Below are 13,125 nucleotides of genomic sequence, written 5' to 3' on the forward strand. Positions count from 1 at the left end.
GCAAACATATGATCCACAGTGCAGGCCATCTACGATGTTGTCCAATGACACCCATTCATGAAACATGAATGAAGAACAAGATGAACATGAGTCGTCAATGTGATGAAGTAGTTGGCAGAGCCAATCGCACCTTGTCGTGCATCCGTAGGTGCTTCACAAATAGGTCCAGGGAGGTGATTCTCCCTCTCTACACGGCACTGGTCAGGCCCAGCTGCAGTACTGTGTCCAGTTCTGGACACTGTAATTCAAGTGGGATGCAGACAACCTGGAGAGGATCCAAAGAAGAGCCACTTGTTTGATTGGAGGCCTGCAGGGAAGGCCAAGGGACCTTAACCTTTTCAGCCTCTCCAAGACAAGGCTGAGAGGGGACCTTGTGGTGACGTATAAATTCATAAGGGGAGAGCAACACGAAGTAGGCAATGGTCTGTTTACCAGGGCACCCCCTGGAACAACAAGGAACAATGGCCAGAAGCTACTGGAGAGAAGGTTTAGATCGGACATTAGAAAAAAGTTCTTCATGGTCAGGGTTGCCAGAGTCTGGAACGGGCTGCCAAGGGAGGTGGTGCTTGCCCCCTCCTTGGGGTCTTCAACAGGAGACTGGACCGGCACCTGGCTGGGATCACATGATCCCAGGTTTGGTGGCCCTTTTCTTGCCTGCCAGGGGCAGGGGGTCAGACTAGATGGCCCACTGAGGTCCCTTCCGAACCTAGAACCTATGAATCTATGAAAACAAGTGGCCTGAATACAAAGTCCTTGTGAATGCCAATTTTCACTGTCAAAGGCTCTTTTTTAAAGGTGCTTGTTCAGACTCTGTGGAGGTTTCAGATGCATATCTTTTACTAGTCAGGTGTACTTTTTGGTGCTTTCTTCTCCATCCAGCTTCACAGAAGAACTTTCTTTAGGACCTACTCAAATCCTTCTTTTAGAACTACAACCCCACCCCCACCCCTCCCCACCAAAAAACCAAAAACAACATATGGCAGTGTCACAGAACTGAGTGTTGGGGTGCACCCAGAGTCCCAGATTTCTTCCTGCTGTTGTTTTTGTCTCAAGGAACAGCCTAAAGTTTGCATCTCAGACAAATGCTTGTCCCTGCAAGCCTGCGCTCCACTGCCAGCTTCTGCAAGTCTTGATGCAAGCTTCCGTCTCCATTTACACCAGACTCCACAGTTGCAGCAAGGAAATATTTGCCAGTTCCAGGGAGTTGCCCTTTGGGGTTGTGCAATATTTGCAGGTTCCCCCTTCCGTATGAGAGGCACACCTGCAATATCACTGTTCTTAGATCACATGCCACCACAGGAAATCAGTAAGGAAACAAAACAGCAAGCAGATTTATTACATAGAAGAAAAGAATTGTACAAGGAAAAATTGACCGGAGAGCTTGGAGGCAGAACAAAACCAGATCAAGTTTTTCAGCCATTCATCTGGCTAACAACACAGCCCTTCAGACAGCCCGGTCAGGATTTTCAGAGACCAAATGTCCTCCTGACTCTGTCAGCTCTGCCAGTGGGGGACCAGTATTCCCCCACAAGGCATGGGAAAATCTAAAGACATAATTTATCTAATACCTTCAAATCAGAACTTCCCCCCATCATCACTGTACTATCTATTTTCTGGGGAGTATGAGGATCCTCCAGAAACCTTTTTTTAAAAATCTTTTTGGGATGTCTGGAATTCCCCCAGGTATTTGTCCATCTCCTTAAGTTGTACTTGTTATTGTGAGGGTGATATTTCTTCTTACAGACAGATTGATACTCTGACTATTTTGGGTGACCATCCAACAATAGCCCTTTCTGCCACATGGTCAAACTTGGGACAAATATCTCTGCATGAGATACTAGGCCTCAAAATCATTCTTGTTTTGGGGGTGATTTGTCACAAGTGGCTTATTCTTCTCTGTATTTTTTTTTAAAGTGTCTGAGGATTTTTTGCATACTTTCCTTGTGCAAACACTTACATGATTCCCAAGATAAACCCAAAGATTTCAAATAGGAATCCAGTGTCAAAACCATTCTTACCTATTGTGGCCTCTCTGAATTCTCTGCAACAGAAAAACTGCTGTATCATTTTTCCAAAGTCAAGAAATGAGTGAAAGCTAAGAGCTAGCATTTTCTGAGGCATGCCTTGAGTCTAATGAGGCGTGCCTCGAGTTTAAAGATCTTGAAAACCACTAATCTGTTTAATTCTATGTAACCATTTCCTTCTTTTTTCAAAATTTTAAAAATATCCTGTTGATTGTAATTGGAATAACAAGGGTTTGGCTGGGTTCTATATTTACTTACTGCACTTACAGCTTAAGAGATGTCTTAAAGTTTTCATATCATAATTCTTTTACTTCAATTTTGTTGGACACGTCTCTTGGACCTTCCATGCTCCCTCAGACTATATCTGGGGGCCAACGTATAGTTGAACCTGCAGTTGTTACAAAGCTATCCTTTTATGTGCACTGTTGATATGAATTACTTTCTCTCCTATATAAAGTTTTATTGTCACCCAGCTGAAATTGACTGTTTTCGCTTTCCATAGTCCTCATTACAAACTTTTATCACAAATAAACCCATTTCCAGTTCTTTCCTTGGTCAGTTCTTTGCTTGCCTGGTAAGATACATATCTATCTGGAAGGAAGTCCACTATCTTCTCTCTTCTTAAACTGGGATCATTATTTCAGTCCCTGACCTGTAATAGGTTGCACTTGCCTCCTCTCCCAATGGGTTAAGCTGAATTTTCTGTGTTTTGGGACAGTGGATGAAACCTCTCTGAACCAGTTTGCTCCTGGAAGTTTGTTTGCTGAACAGGTGCTCACTCCCGCGCAGAACACAGCTTTTGCACAGGGGTGGATTAAAATTTACTGGGGCCCTGGACCTACACTCCCCACCTCTGACCCACTCCCTGCCCTACAGCCATGGGCTCTGTCCCCAGCCAGTGCAATGGGAGCAGCGGCTAGAGCAAGATGCACTGCCCTTCAGGCCCATGGGTCTGCACTGGAGCCAGCGCCAGGGGTGTGGAGCCGATGCCAACCATGTGCATGCGGCATTAACTGAGCTCTGGGGGTGGCCCCTTGCCTTGCTGCAGCTCAGTCTGACTGCAGTGGCTTCTAGGGAAATCATGCCCAGCAGCCATGGCCTGCTGTGTCGTGCATGCCTAGCCTATCCTGGCCCTGGTTTCATCTGCATCAAGGCAGGGGCCCCTGGTCCTGGGTCCAGTTGGCCCATGTGTTAATACGCCTATGCTCTTGCCGGGCACAGTTTCTTGCTTCCCTTGCCTTGGTCTGAGTGCAGATTTCCTAGTCCCTTTCCCCTCATCATCCACCTTATGGCCAAGTTAATTGAGTCAGAAAGTTCCCCTGCACTCTAACTTCATGGTACCCAACTGAGATGCTTCCACAAGGGGAGTGTGAATAGACCATAGCATAGCCAAGTATCATCAGGACACACACATGGAACATCTCTTGGTAAAATTCCATGGGTAAAACTAACGTTATAACACGTCTGTTATCAGATAAGTCTATCACAAGATTATCTGATAGACTTTAGAGCTTTAAATCAGGATTTACTAATCAGGACTCATGGTAGAGGCAATATCTTTTATTAGATCAACTAGATTTTTGCAAAAAAAAAAATTCTTTAATTGAAAGCTTTTGGGGACCAACACCCTTCATCAGGCATCGGAGAAAAGATTGTAAAAGTTCTCCTGGGTAGAAATGAAAGTTCATGTTTCATAGGAGAGTTGAAGGTGGTAAAATCTCCTGTTTGGAAAAAGTTTGGAATAGGTGATTTATCAGTTAAGGCTGCAGATGTTGACATTCTGGTGACTGTTTTCAAGATGAGAGCGGACCTGCTCTTCTCTCCAAAGGCCAAGGAAGTTCAGGACATCAGCACAAGACTATTCAGAAGGATGGGAAATGGCTGATTGGCTTCACCATCTACGTCACTATCATGGCTTCACTCTCAATGGCATATAACCCTTAGTAGATGATATTGCCACAGGCTGCCATTTGCAATGAGACTCACCTGGCTGTGCAGCAGCACTTAAATACAGAAGCAGCATCGGTTCAGTATCCCAAAATCAGTAGAAGGCAAGCAAGGTAAGAGGCAGATCAACCAACATACAGAAAAATGCAGTGTGGGATAGCAGTGGGAGGACTGCCAAAGAGTAATGATGAATTGCAAAGAAGATGTGTCCACATCTACTTCATCATGGAACAATTGAGTATGATATTGAATGATTTATGTCCAAAGTGGATTTATTAATTCCAACAGTTGGCATATGGCTTATACCCTGAAGCATAAGGATTTATACCCCAGCAATTTTTGTCCCTCTCTGATGCCACTTTGGACATTATTATCCATACCAGTGTCTAATCCTCTTGTGTCTTTCACTAGGGATGAGTTTGAAAACATTCAAAGTGTCAGTGAGATAAATGTTTGCTTCAATGTTGTCCTAAAAATGTCTGGACAGGACCTGAGCGCTCCCTCTAAAGGCATTGCATTTTCATAGCTGCAGTATTTAAATGGCCAGCTTGAACACTGACTGAATACTGTAGGGTAGCTGAACTTCACTGCCAGCGTATAGCAAAATAGGAGAAAATGTGGGAAGATCCTTAAATTTCACACTTTTGTGTATGGTGTTTTCCTTGCAGCAGGATCTGTCAAGTGCACAGAATGTAATCAGTCTTGGCACTGCCATATGATGCCTTCACCTATGACTTAACAGGAGATCAAGGCATAAACCTAAAATCATGGGGGACAGGTAAGCTGCTTAATTAACAGAGATCCTAGATATCCAGGCTGGATCCAGATATGCAGGCATGTGCGGTTTGTGGTGCCACAAACCTCTTTGCAGTGCCACAAACTGCATGCCTGTGTGCCCCATGCTGCAAATTTGTGGCATGGGGGCAAAATTTGTTAATGGGAAATCCTGGTAGCAAAAAAGACCAAACAAAAAAAACCCTGCAGCAGAAAAAAGCAGTGTGGCACATGGCATAGCAGTGTACGCCAGCAGACACAGAGGCTCGGTCCTCCCAGGAGATGCTCTGGCTGCTGGCCAGAATGTCTCTCCTCCTCTAGTTCTGACCCAGCTCCTCCAGCATCCTGGGAGCTGGGAGGAGTGGGGAAACAGCAGTTTCCCTGAAATGGGGCATTTTGCCCAGCACCAAAGCACATGTGCAAGGGCATGTGTAGTGACAAAAATTTGTGCCACTACTTTTTTTTGCCACTACAAGCTCATGCCCTCTGCATGCAGGGAAGCTTGGAGGCTTTCTGGAGGACATCTACGCTTTTAAGAATAGAGCAGCTACCCTGGGAAAGCCCCACCCTTTCTGTACCTGAAAGCAACCAGGAGGTCCAAAATTCCTGATTGAGTAGAAGAGCTGGAGGTGGGTAAGATCAGGAGCATGCTGCTTTCAGGGGCAGCAGGGGACTGTGAAGGGAAAATGACATCAGGAAGTGAGGAGTGCAGCTGCAGAGGCTGGGGGAAGCAGGTGAGAGACTGAAGAAGAAAGGATCAGAGGGGTCTCAACAATGAAAGAAAGTCTGAGCAAAGACAAGAAGGAAGGTAAGATGACAGGAAGAGCCTGGCATATCCATCAGTGGGGACTCAGTATTGCCTAGATGTCTAGGGACATGGAAGCGAGTCTAGTCACAATAAGCTGTAGCATCCTTATTAATTTTAGTTTTTTCAAGAGCAACATTTATTAAATTATCATGATGATGATGATGAATTGTTGTTCACCTTTTTCTTTCAGGCTCCATGAGCTGAGTGATGTGGTAGAGACCAGAACCCAACCCTTGCACAGATCTACACAAGCAAATGATGAAGGCTTTCATCCAAAGTTCTCCCCAGGGGTCTCCCATTCTAAAGGCTGCATCAGAAGGATTGTCTGAGTTGGTCCCCGGTGTCTCTCATGGGCAGCACCTGCTGGAATCTCCTCAGAGATCTGAGGTAGAGGTTGTCTCTGTCTTCTCAACCTACAACCTATCTTCTACCAATAGGCTGGTGGTGAGTCTGACTTTAGGTCCTGTAACAGGGGGCCTATGGCCCGTCCACCTGTTTCTGGGCCAACCACCTGCCTTCTCTCCCACCATGCCTTGATGACATTTAATTAAGTTGTTAATTAGGCGGAAGGCTGCCCATTTTCTTGCCCCAGTGCCCCGGGGGGGGGGGGGGCGGCTATCTGTGGCTCCGTACCCTCCCTACATTGCAGCCCATGCCTCACAGATGGCATCCATTGTTGTCACCATCACCGGCCCCACTCTGGGACCCAGAACCCCACCTGGATCCCTCCACTCAGGCGGCCTACTCTGCTTTCATTCTAGGCTGCATAGCTCCGTGAGCTGTTCCCCCTGATGGGTGTGGTCTCCCCAGAACCTTTGGCTACTAGCCCTGGCCCACCTCCAGGCCAGTCAGAACCCCAGGCCCTCAGCTCTTGGTTTCCCTTGCGGTGGGCCCCTGGCCCTTCGACCCTTCTGGTCTTGGCCCCAGCTTGGACCAGTTAGGGGATTTCAAGACAGGTTCCAAGTCTATAGCCCCACTCTCACTCTGGAGTCCACCTTCTGGACCCTACAAGGGGGTAACCAACCCAGTTGTGGGAGCTGGGGTTATTAAGGTGCCCCAACCCACCTTTCACCAGGGTGATAACTGGCCTGGCATTTCCTGGTGACTCCCGCACCACTGAGAGCCCCACCAGGCCACCCACTCCTGGCAGGGTGCAATTTCAGGTCATGCCTTGGACCAGGAACCTCCTAGCCATCCCCTACAGCTCCTCCCTTACCTACAAGCAGCCTTGCAGCCAGGCAATGTTGCTGCCTGGCCTGCCAGCAGGGAACTGATCTATTTATTTAGGCAGCCAGGGAATCTAAAAATGGCTGCTGCAATCAACACCTGCTGGCTGTTTGGCTCTGATCTTAAAGTGGCAGACACAAACAGTCCTCTGCCACAGGCCCCAACCCAGAGCCCCTGAAATCAGTGGGAACTTTTTCATGCACTGAATGGCCTTTGGCATGCAAGAAGAAAAGGTTCCATCAAGAACTGGTGTGAGGAGGTTGCGTGAGACTATGGTTCACGATATGATTGGACTTAACTTGAGTTTTGGTGGGTTATTTTGTTCCTGGCAGTGACTTAACAGCTTCAAAATATCTGCAGGCAAGCAGGCTTTGATGTCAGATGCATTGGGCATGTGGACAAAGGCATCGCCTTTCAAATTAGCAACTCGAGGACTTCCTGTGCGGTTTCTTTCGGAGCATTTCTGAACAAATAATCTTCCATCTCCTGGTTAGTGTTTGTCTATGTTTAACAAAATAGTCAAGGGTTGAGCTCACACTGCCCACTCTCTCTCTCTCTCTCTGCTCAAGAGGCAAAGCTGGTGCAGGATTTAAAGTTCCTATGCAGTATTTCAGCCCTTGTCCTTGGATCTACAGCTACAAACTAAGGTAATGCTTCTATAGGGGCTTTGCTTTTTACAAAAGGTAATTTGATATATATACTGTAACCTTATGGTTAGGAGATAAGCAGCAATGGCTATAATGGATGTGGCTATAATGGAAGTCATCTTTTGTATGCATGTGTATGTGTCTACAGACCAGAGCTTAGTTCACTGAGATTTTCACAACCAAGAGCCTTCTTTGAGTTCATTTGAACCCTATAAAGTAAAAAAATAGTTCAAAATTTCCTTTCCAGTGTGCAGTACTTTGCATTAGTTGGTCCTGCATTTTATTTTCAATTATGTTGTAGATTTGCCTAGCTTGTTAGGTTTCTTTGGTGTCTTCTCTAGTCTTGATTAATTTGAATTACTTTGTGACATCTCTGCAGATTTTACCACTTCACTCTGTAGTCCCCTTTCCAGATCAATGGGGAATATATTAAATAAGATGGGATCTAGTACAAAACTTTAAGGCATCCACTTCTAGGATTGGGTATTTGACAGGTCAAAAATACTCTGCTAATTGACCAGTCAAATAGTTGTCAAATTTTGTTAATAAAGGTCAAATATTTTAAGCAATTAGAACAGCAGAGAGAAACTTTACTATTTGGTAGGTTAGATACATATACTTATGGCAAAAAATGTTGTTAACTGTTATTGTGAAACAAGGACATTGCAGTCTAAAACATAGTAGTGTGTGTTTATAACTATCAGTGTTAGATCAATGTAAATGTAAATGATACTAAAGACTGAACAGTTATTTTTGTTGGCTTTAATCTGGAAAGCACAAACAGTTACAAAAAAAATGAAATCAATTAGAAAAAAAACATGAAGAGCAACTATAAAAGGCCAAAGTCAGATTTTTAAATGCAGTTAGGCTAATTAGGCAGCAGGCCAAGTCTAAGCATTTTGCAGTTTGCATTTGGCAGTCACAGCAGATGACCAGTAAGAGAGGCTTTTCTCTGCTACTTTTCTATAAAGCCATTTTGTCTGGCCCCTGCTCAAGGTAGGATAATCTCTATCTAATCTATGCTACAGGATTGTTTGTCTGACTACTCCAGTTATGGCATCTGACCAAGTAGGCTGTAGCCTACCAAAGTTTATGACTTTCTGAATGAGTTTCAAAAAGTTTTTTCTTTCAAAAAAGGGAGGAAGGAGGACCCAGGAAACTATAGGTCTATTAGTCTTACCTCGGTCCTGGGGAAGCTCTTTGAGAAAATTATCCAGGAGCACATCTGCAAGGGACCAGCAGGGGAGATTATGTTTAGGGTCAATCAACATGGCTTCATTAGAGGCAGGTCCTGTCAAACCAACCTGGTTGTCTTCCATGACCAGGTCACAAAATCCTTGGACCCAGGTGTCGTGGTGAACGTAGTCTTTCTAGACTTTAGGAAGACCTTCGACACTGTCTCTCACCCCATTCTCATTAAAAAATTAGGCAACTGTGGCGTTGGTGCCTACACAGTCAGATGGGTCACAAATTACCTGGAGGGCCGCACCGAGAGTGGTGGTGAATGGGTCATTTTCGACCTGGAGGGATATGGGCAGTGGGGTTCCCCAGGGCTTGGTCCTCAGGCCCGCACTGTTCAATGTCTTCATCAGCAACTTGGACGAGGGGGTGAAAAGCACCTTGTTCAAATTTGCGGATGACACTAAGATGTGGGGAGAAGTGAGCACACTAGAAGGGAGGGACAGGTTACAACTAGATCTGGACAAGTTACAGGGGTGGGCGGATGAGAATAGGATGGGGTTCAATACTGACAAGTGCAAGGTACTGCACCTAGGGAGGAAGAACCAGCAGCATACCTACAGGCTGGGGAACTCCCTTCTCATCAGCACAGAGGCAGAAAAGGATCTTGGTGTCATTATTGATTCTAAGATGAACACGGGCCACCAATGTGAGGACACAGTCAGTAAGGGCATCCACAGATGCATCATGAGCAGGTCCAAGGAGGTGATCCTCCCCCTCTATGCAATATTGGTCAGGCTGCAGTTGGAGTACTGCGTCCAGTTTTGGGTGCTGCACTTCAGGAGGTATGTGGACAACACTGAGGGCCACACACATGATCGGGGGCAGCAGGGCAGACCCTACGAGGAGAGGCTATGGGACCTGAACCTGTTCAGCCTCCACAAGAGAAGGCTGTGCAGGGATCTGGTGACCATCTATAAACTTACCAAGGGGGACCATCAGGGAATGGGAGAGACCCTGTTCCCCTGAGCACTCCAGAAGTAACTAGGAGTAACGGCCACGAGTTGATTGACACTAGGTTCAGGCTAGATATCAGGAAGCACTACTTCACAGTCAGAATAGCCAGGATCTGGAACCAACTTCCAAGGGAAGTGGTGTTTGCTCCTACCCTGGGGGTCTTCAAAAGGAGGCTAGATAATCACCTTGCTGGGGTCATTTGACCCTATCATTCTTTCCTGCCAATGGCAGGGGGCTGGACTTGATGACCTGCTCAGGTCCCTTCCAACCCTACCAACTATGAAACTATGAAACTGTGAGTTAGTCTTTCGATGCTACCCTGCCCTACCTTTTGTCTTATTTCTTAAAAACATGCAAGTACTATGCACATTGCCAAAAACCACCAAGAACACCTTAATCTACCATAGGTAAAACATGGGGACAAAGGCTGGTGGCTCAGCAGGATCACTGATTCTTTCACAGACTCCCTACTTCCGGTAAATTTAAAGAAATTCTTATAGTAATTCTTACACTTTTAAGTATTTAGTCTTATAATTTCAGGTATTCATTTAGTCTTTAAATTCAGGTTACTTTTACAGCTGTATTCTTTGCCTTCCTGGTACTCCAGTGTTGCATGTCAGCTCCAGGGATTTCCTTTTGTTCTTTTCTTTTACTGGTGGCTATGTGCCACCTTAGTGATTGTTAATTTAATATATTTAATGGGAATTAAGGTTCCTCTGCACTCCTGAAATTATTCCCTTTCTCTTTCTTTATCCATATTTCTTTAACTCTTTAGTTATGCTACAGTGATGGAAGCCTTCTAAATATCATATATAGATCAGAGAGGATTTGGTATTTGGGTTGAAATTTGGGGGACTTCAGTATTCAGTTTTCTACTGAATATATTTTTGAAGGGGTACAAGTGTGTTCCATTTTTTTTGTTTTGACCCAAAGAAAAATCAACCACAATGGAAAAATGTTTTGATGGAAATTAACATAGAACCCCTAGAGGACAGGCTAGAGCAATTGGTGACAGATAGGAGGGACAAGGCTGAACTCTTCAATGAGTTTTTTGCCTCTGTATTCCTGAACATGGATCAAGACACATCTCCCAATTGCATTATAGATAGGCAGAGGAGGAACACCAGCCCACCAATGGTCAGCACCAACCTAGTAAAGGGACACTTGGAGGGGCTGAATGTGTTTAAGTCAGCAGGTCCAAATGATCTTCGTACAAGGGTGCTGAAGGAATTAGCCAATGTCATAGCGGAGCCACTGGCATGGCTATTTGAGCAGTCATGGTGCTCAGGTTAGGTCTCAGAGGACTGGAAAAGGGTTGATGTGGTCCCTATTTTCAAGAAGGGGAGGAAGGAGGATCCGGGTAATTATAGGCTGGTTAATCTCACCTCTATCCTTGGGAAAACTTTTGAAAAAATTATCAAGGATCACATTTGTGGGAGCCCAGCAGGAAACATAATGCTGAAGGGCAACCAGCATGGGTTCATAGCGGGTAGATCCTGCCTTGACTAACCTTGTTTCTTTTTATGACCAGGTCACAAAATGCTTAGATGCAGGTGCTGAGGTAGATGTTATATCTTGGATTTTAAGAAGGCCCTTGATACAGTATCTCATCTCATTCTCATAAACAAACTGAGCAGCTGTGACATAGATGACTACACGGTTAGGTGGGTGACAAATTGGCTTAGGGGTCGCACTTAGAGAGTGGTGGTGGATGGGTCGGTATCAACCTGGAAAGATGTGGGCAGTAGGATCCCCCAAGGCTCGGTCCTTGGACCTGTGCTATTTAATGTCTTCATCGGCGACTTGGATGAGGGCATGGAAAGCACTTTGTACAAATTCGTGGATGACAAGAAATGATGGGATAAAGTAAACACACAAGTGGGAAGGGATCGAATCCAGGTGGACCTGGACAGGTTGGAAAAGTGGGCAGACAGGAATAGGATGCAGTTCAAAAAAGACAAGTGCAAAGTGCTGCATCGAGGGAGAAGGAATCACTAGGACATCTATAGGCTAGGGGATGACCTTCTCAGCAGCACAGTGGCAGGAAGGGATCTCGGAGTCACAGTTAACTCCAAGATGAACATGAGCCATCAATGTGATGAAGTAATCAGTGAAGCTAACTGCACTCTATCATGCATTAGCAGGTGCATCACGAACATGTCCAGAGCTTCCCTTCTATGCGGCACTGGTCAGGCCGCAGTTGGAGTACTGCATCCAGTTGTGGGCACTGCACTTCAAGAAGGATGTGGATAACCTTGCGAGGGTTCAGAGGAGGGCCCCTCATATGGTTAGGGGCCTACAGGGAAGGCCCTACGAGGAGAGACTGAGGGACCTGGATCTCTTCAGCCTCCACAAGAGAAGGCTGAGAGGGGATCTTGTGGCTATTTACAAATTCATTGGGGGACAGCAAGAAATAGGAGATGCTCTGCTTACCAAAGCACCCCTTGGAGTAACTAGGAACAATGGCCACAAACTGACAGAGAGTAGGTTTAGGTTAGACATCAGGAAGAACTTCTTTATGGTAAGGGTTGCCAGAATCTGGAATGGGCTTCCAAGGGAGGTGGTGCTGTCCCCTACCTTGGGGGTCTTTAAGAGGAGACTAGACAAGCACCTGGCTGGGGTCATATGACCCTAGCCCTCTTTCATTGATTTCATAGATGTTAGGGTTGGAAGGGAGCTATTAGATCATCGAGTCCAACCCCCACTGCCCTGGGCAGGAAAGAGGGCTGGGGTCAGAAGACCCCAGCCAGGTGTTTGTCCAATCTCCTTTTAAACACCTCCAAGGAAGGGGACAGCACCACCTCCCTTGGAAGCCTATTCCATATTTTAGTGACCCTCACTGTAAAGAATTTTTTCCTGATGTCTAATCTAAATTCACTCTCTTCCAGTTTGTGGCCATTGTTTGCAGTTACCCCGACAGGCGCCCAGGTAAACATTGTATCCCCTATTTCTTGTTGTTCCCCCACGATGAGTTTGTAGGTAGCCATGAGATCACCTCTCAGCCTCCTCTTGTGGAGGCTGAAGAGGTTCAGGTCTCCCAATTGGTCCACATAGGGTTTTTTCTGTAAGCCTTTAACCAGACGAGTGGCCCTCCTCTGAACCCTGTCCAGGCCATCCACATCCCTTCCGAAGTGCAGTGCCCAAAACTGGACACAGTACTCCAGTTGTGGCCTGACCAATGCTGCATAAAGGGGAAGTATCACCTCCCTAGACCTGTTTGCGATGCCCCTACTTATTCAAGAAAGGATGCGGTTAACTTTACTTATTACCTCATCACACTGGTGACTCATGTTCATTTTGGAGTCAATTACTTTTTGGAGTCGATCCCTTTCCGTAGTTGTGCTACTTAAAATGGTCCCTCCCTGGCTGTAGGAGTGTTGATGATTCTTCCTCCCCAGGTGCAACACATTGACACAACCCAAAGTTGTGTTTTTTTGTTTTTGTGTGCTTCGGCACCGCTAAATTATGTTCCCGCCAAATTGCAGCTTCTTTGCATGGTGGA

The 13,125-nt window shown here is 45.8% G+C and overlaps 1 protein-coding gene across 1 annotated transcript in view; it reads left to right on the plus strand.

The window, feature by feature from the left end:
• Positions 1-7,350: 7,350 nt before the first annotated feature.
• LOC102371427 (C-type lectin domain family 1 member A-like) overlaps positions 7,351-13,125 on the plus strand; it is a 22,680-nt gene continuing 16,905 nt past the window's right edge. Inside the window, exon 1 of the mRNA XM_025191301.1 lies at positions 7,351-7,427. The gene's annotated coding sequence lies outside the window, so the exon portion shown is untranslated. The remainder of the gene's footprint in view (positions 7,428-13,125) is intronic.

This window comes from Alligator sinensis, unplaced genomic scaffold, assembly GCF_000455745.1.
Source record: "Alligator sinensis unplaced genomic scaffold, ASM45574v1 scaffold1386_1, whole genome shotgun sequence".
Lineage (NCBI taxonomy): Eukaryota > Metazoa > Chordata > Crocodylia > Alligatoridae > Alligator > Alligator sinensis.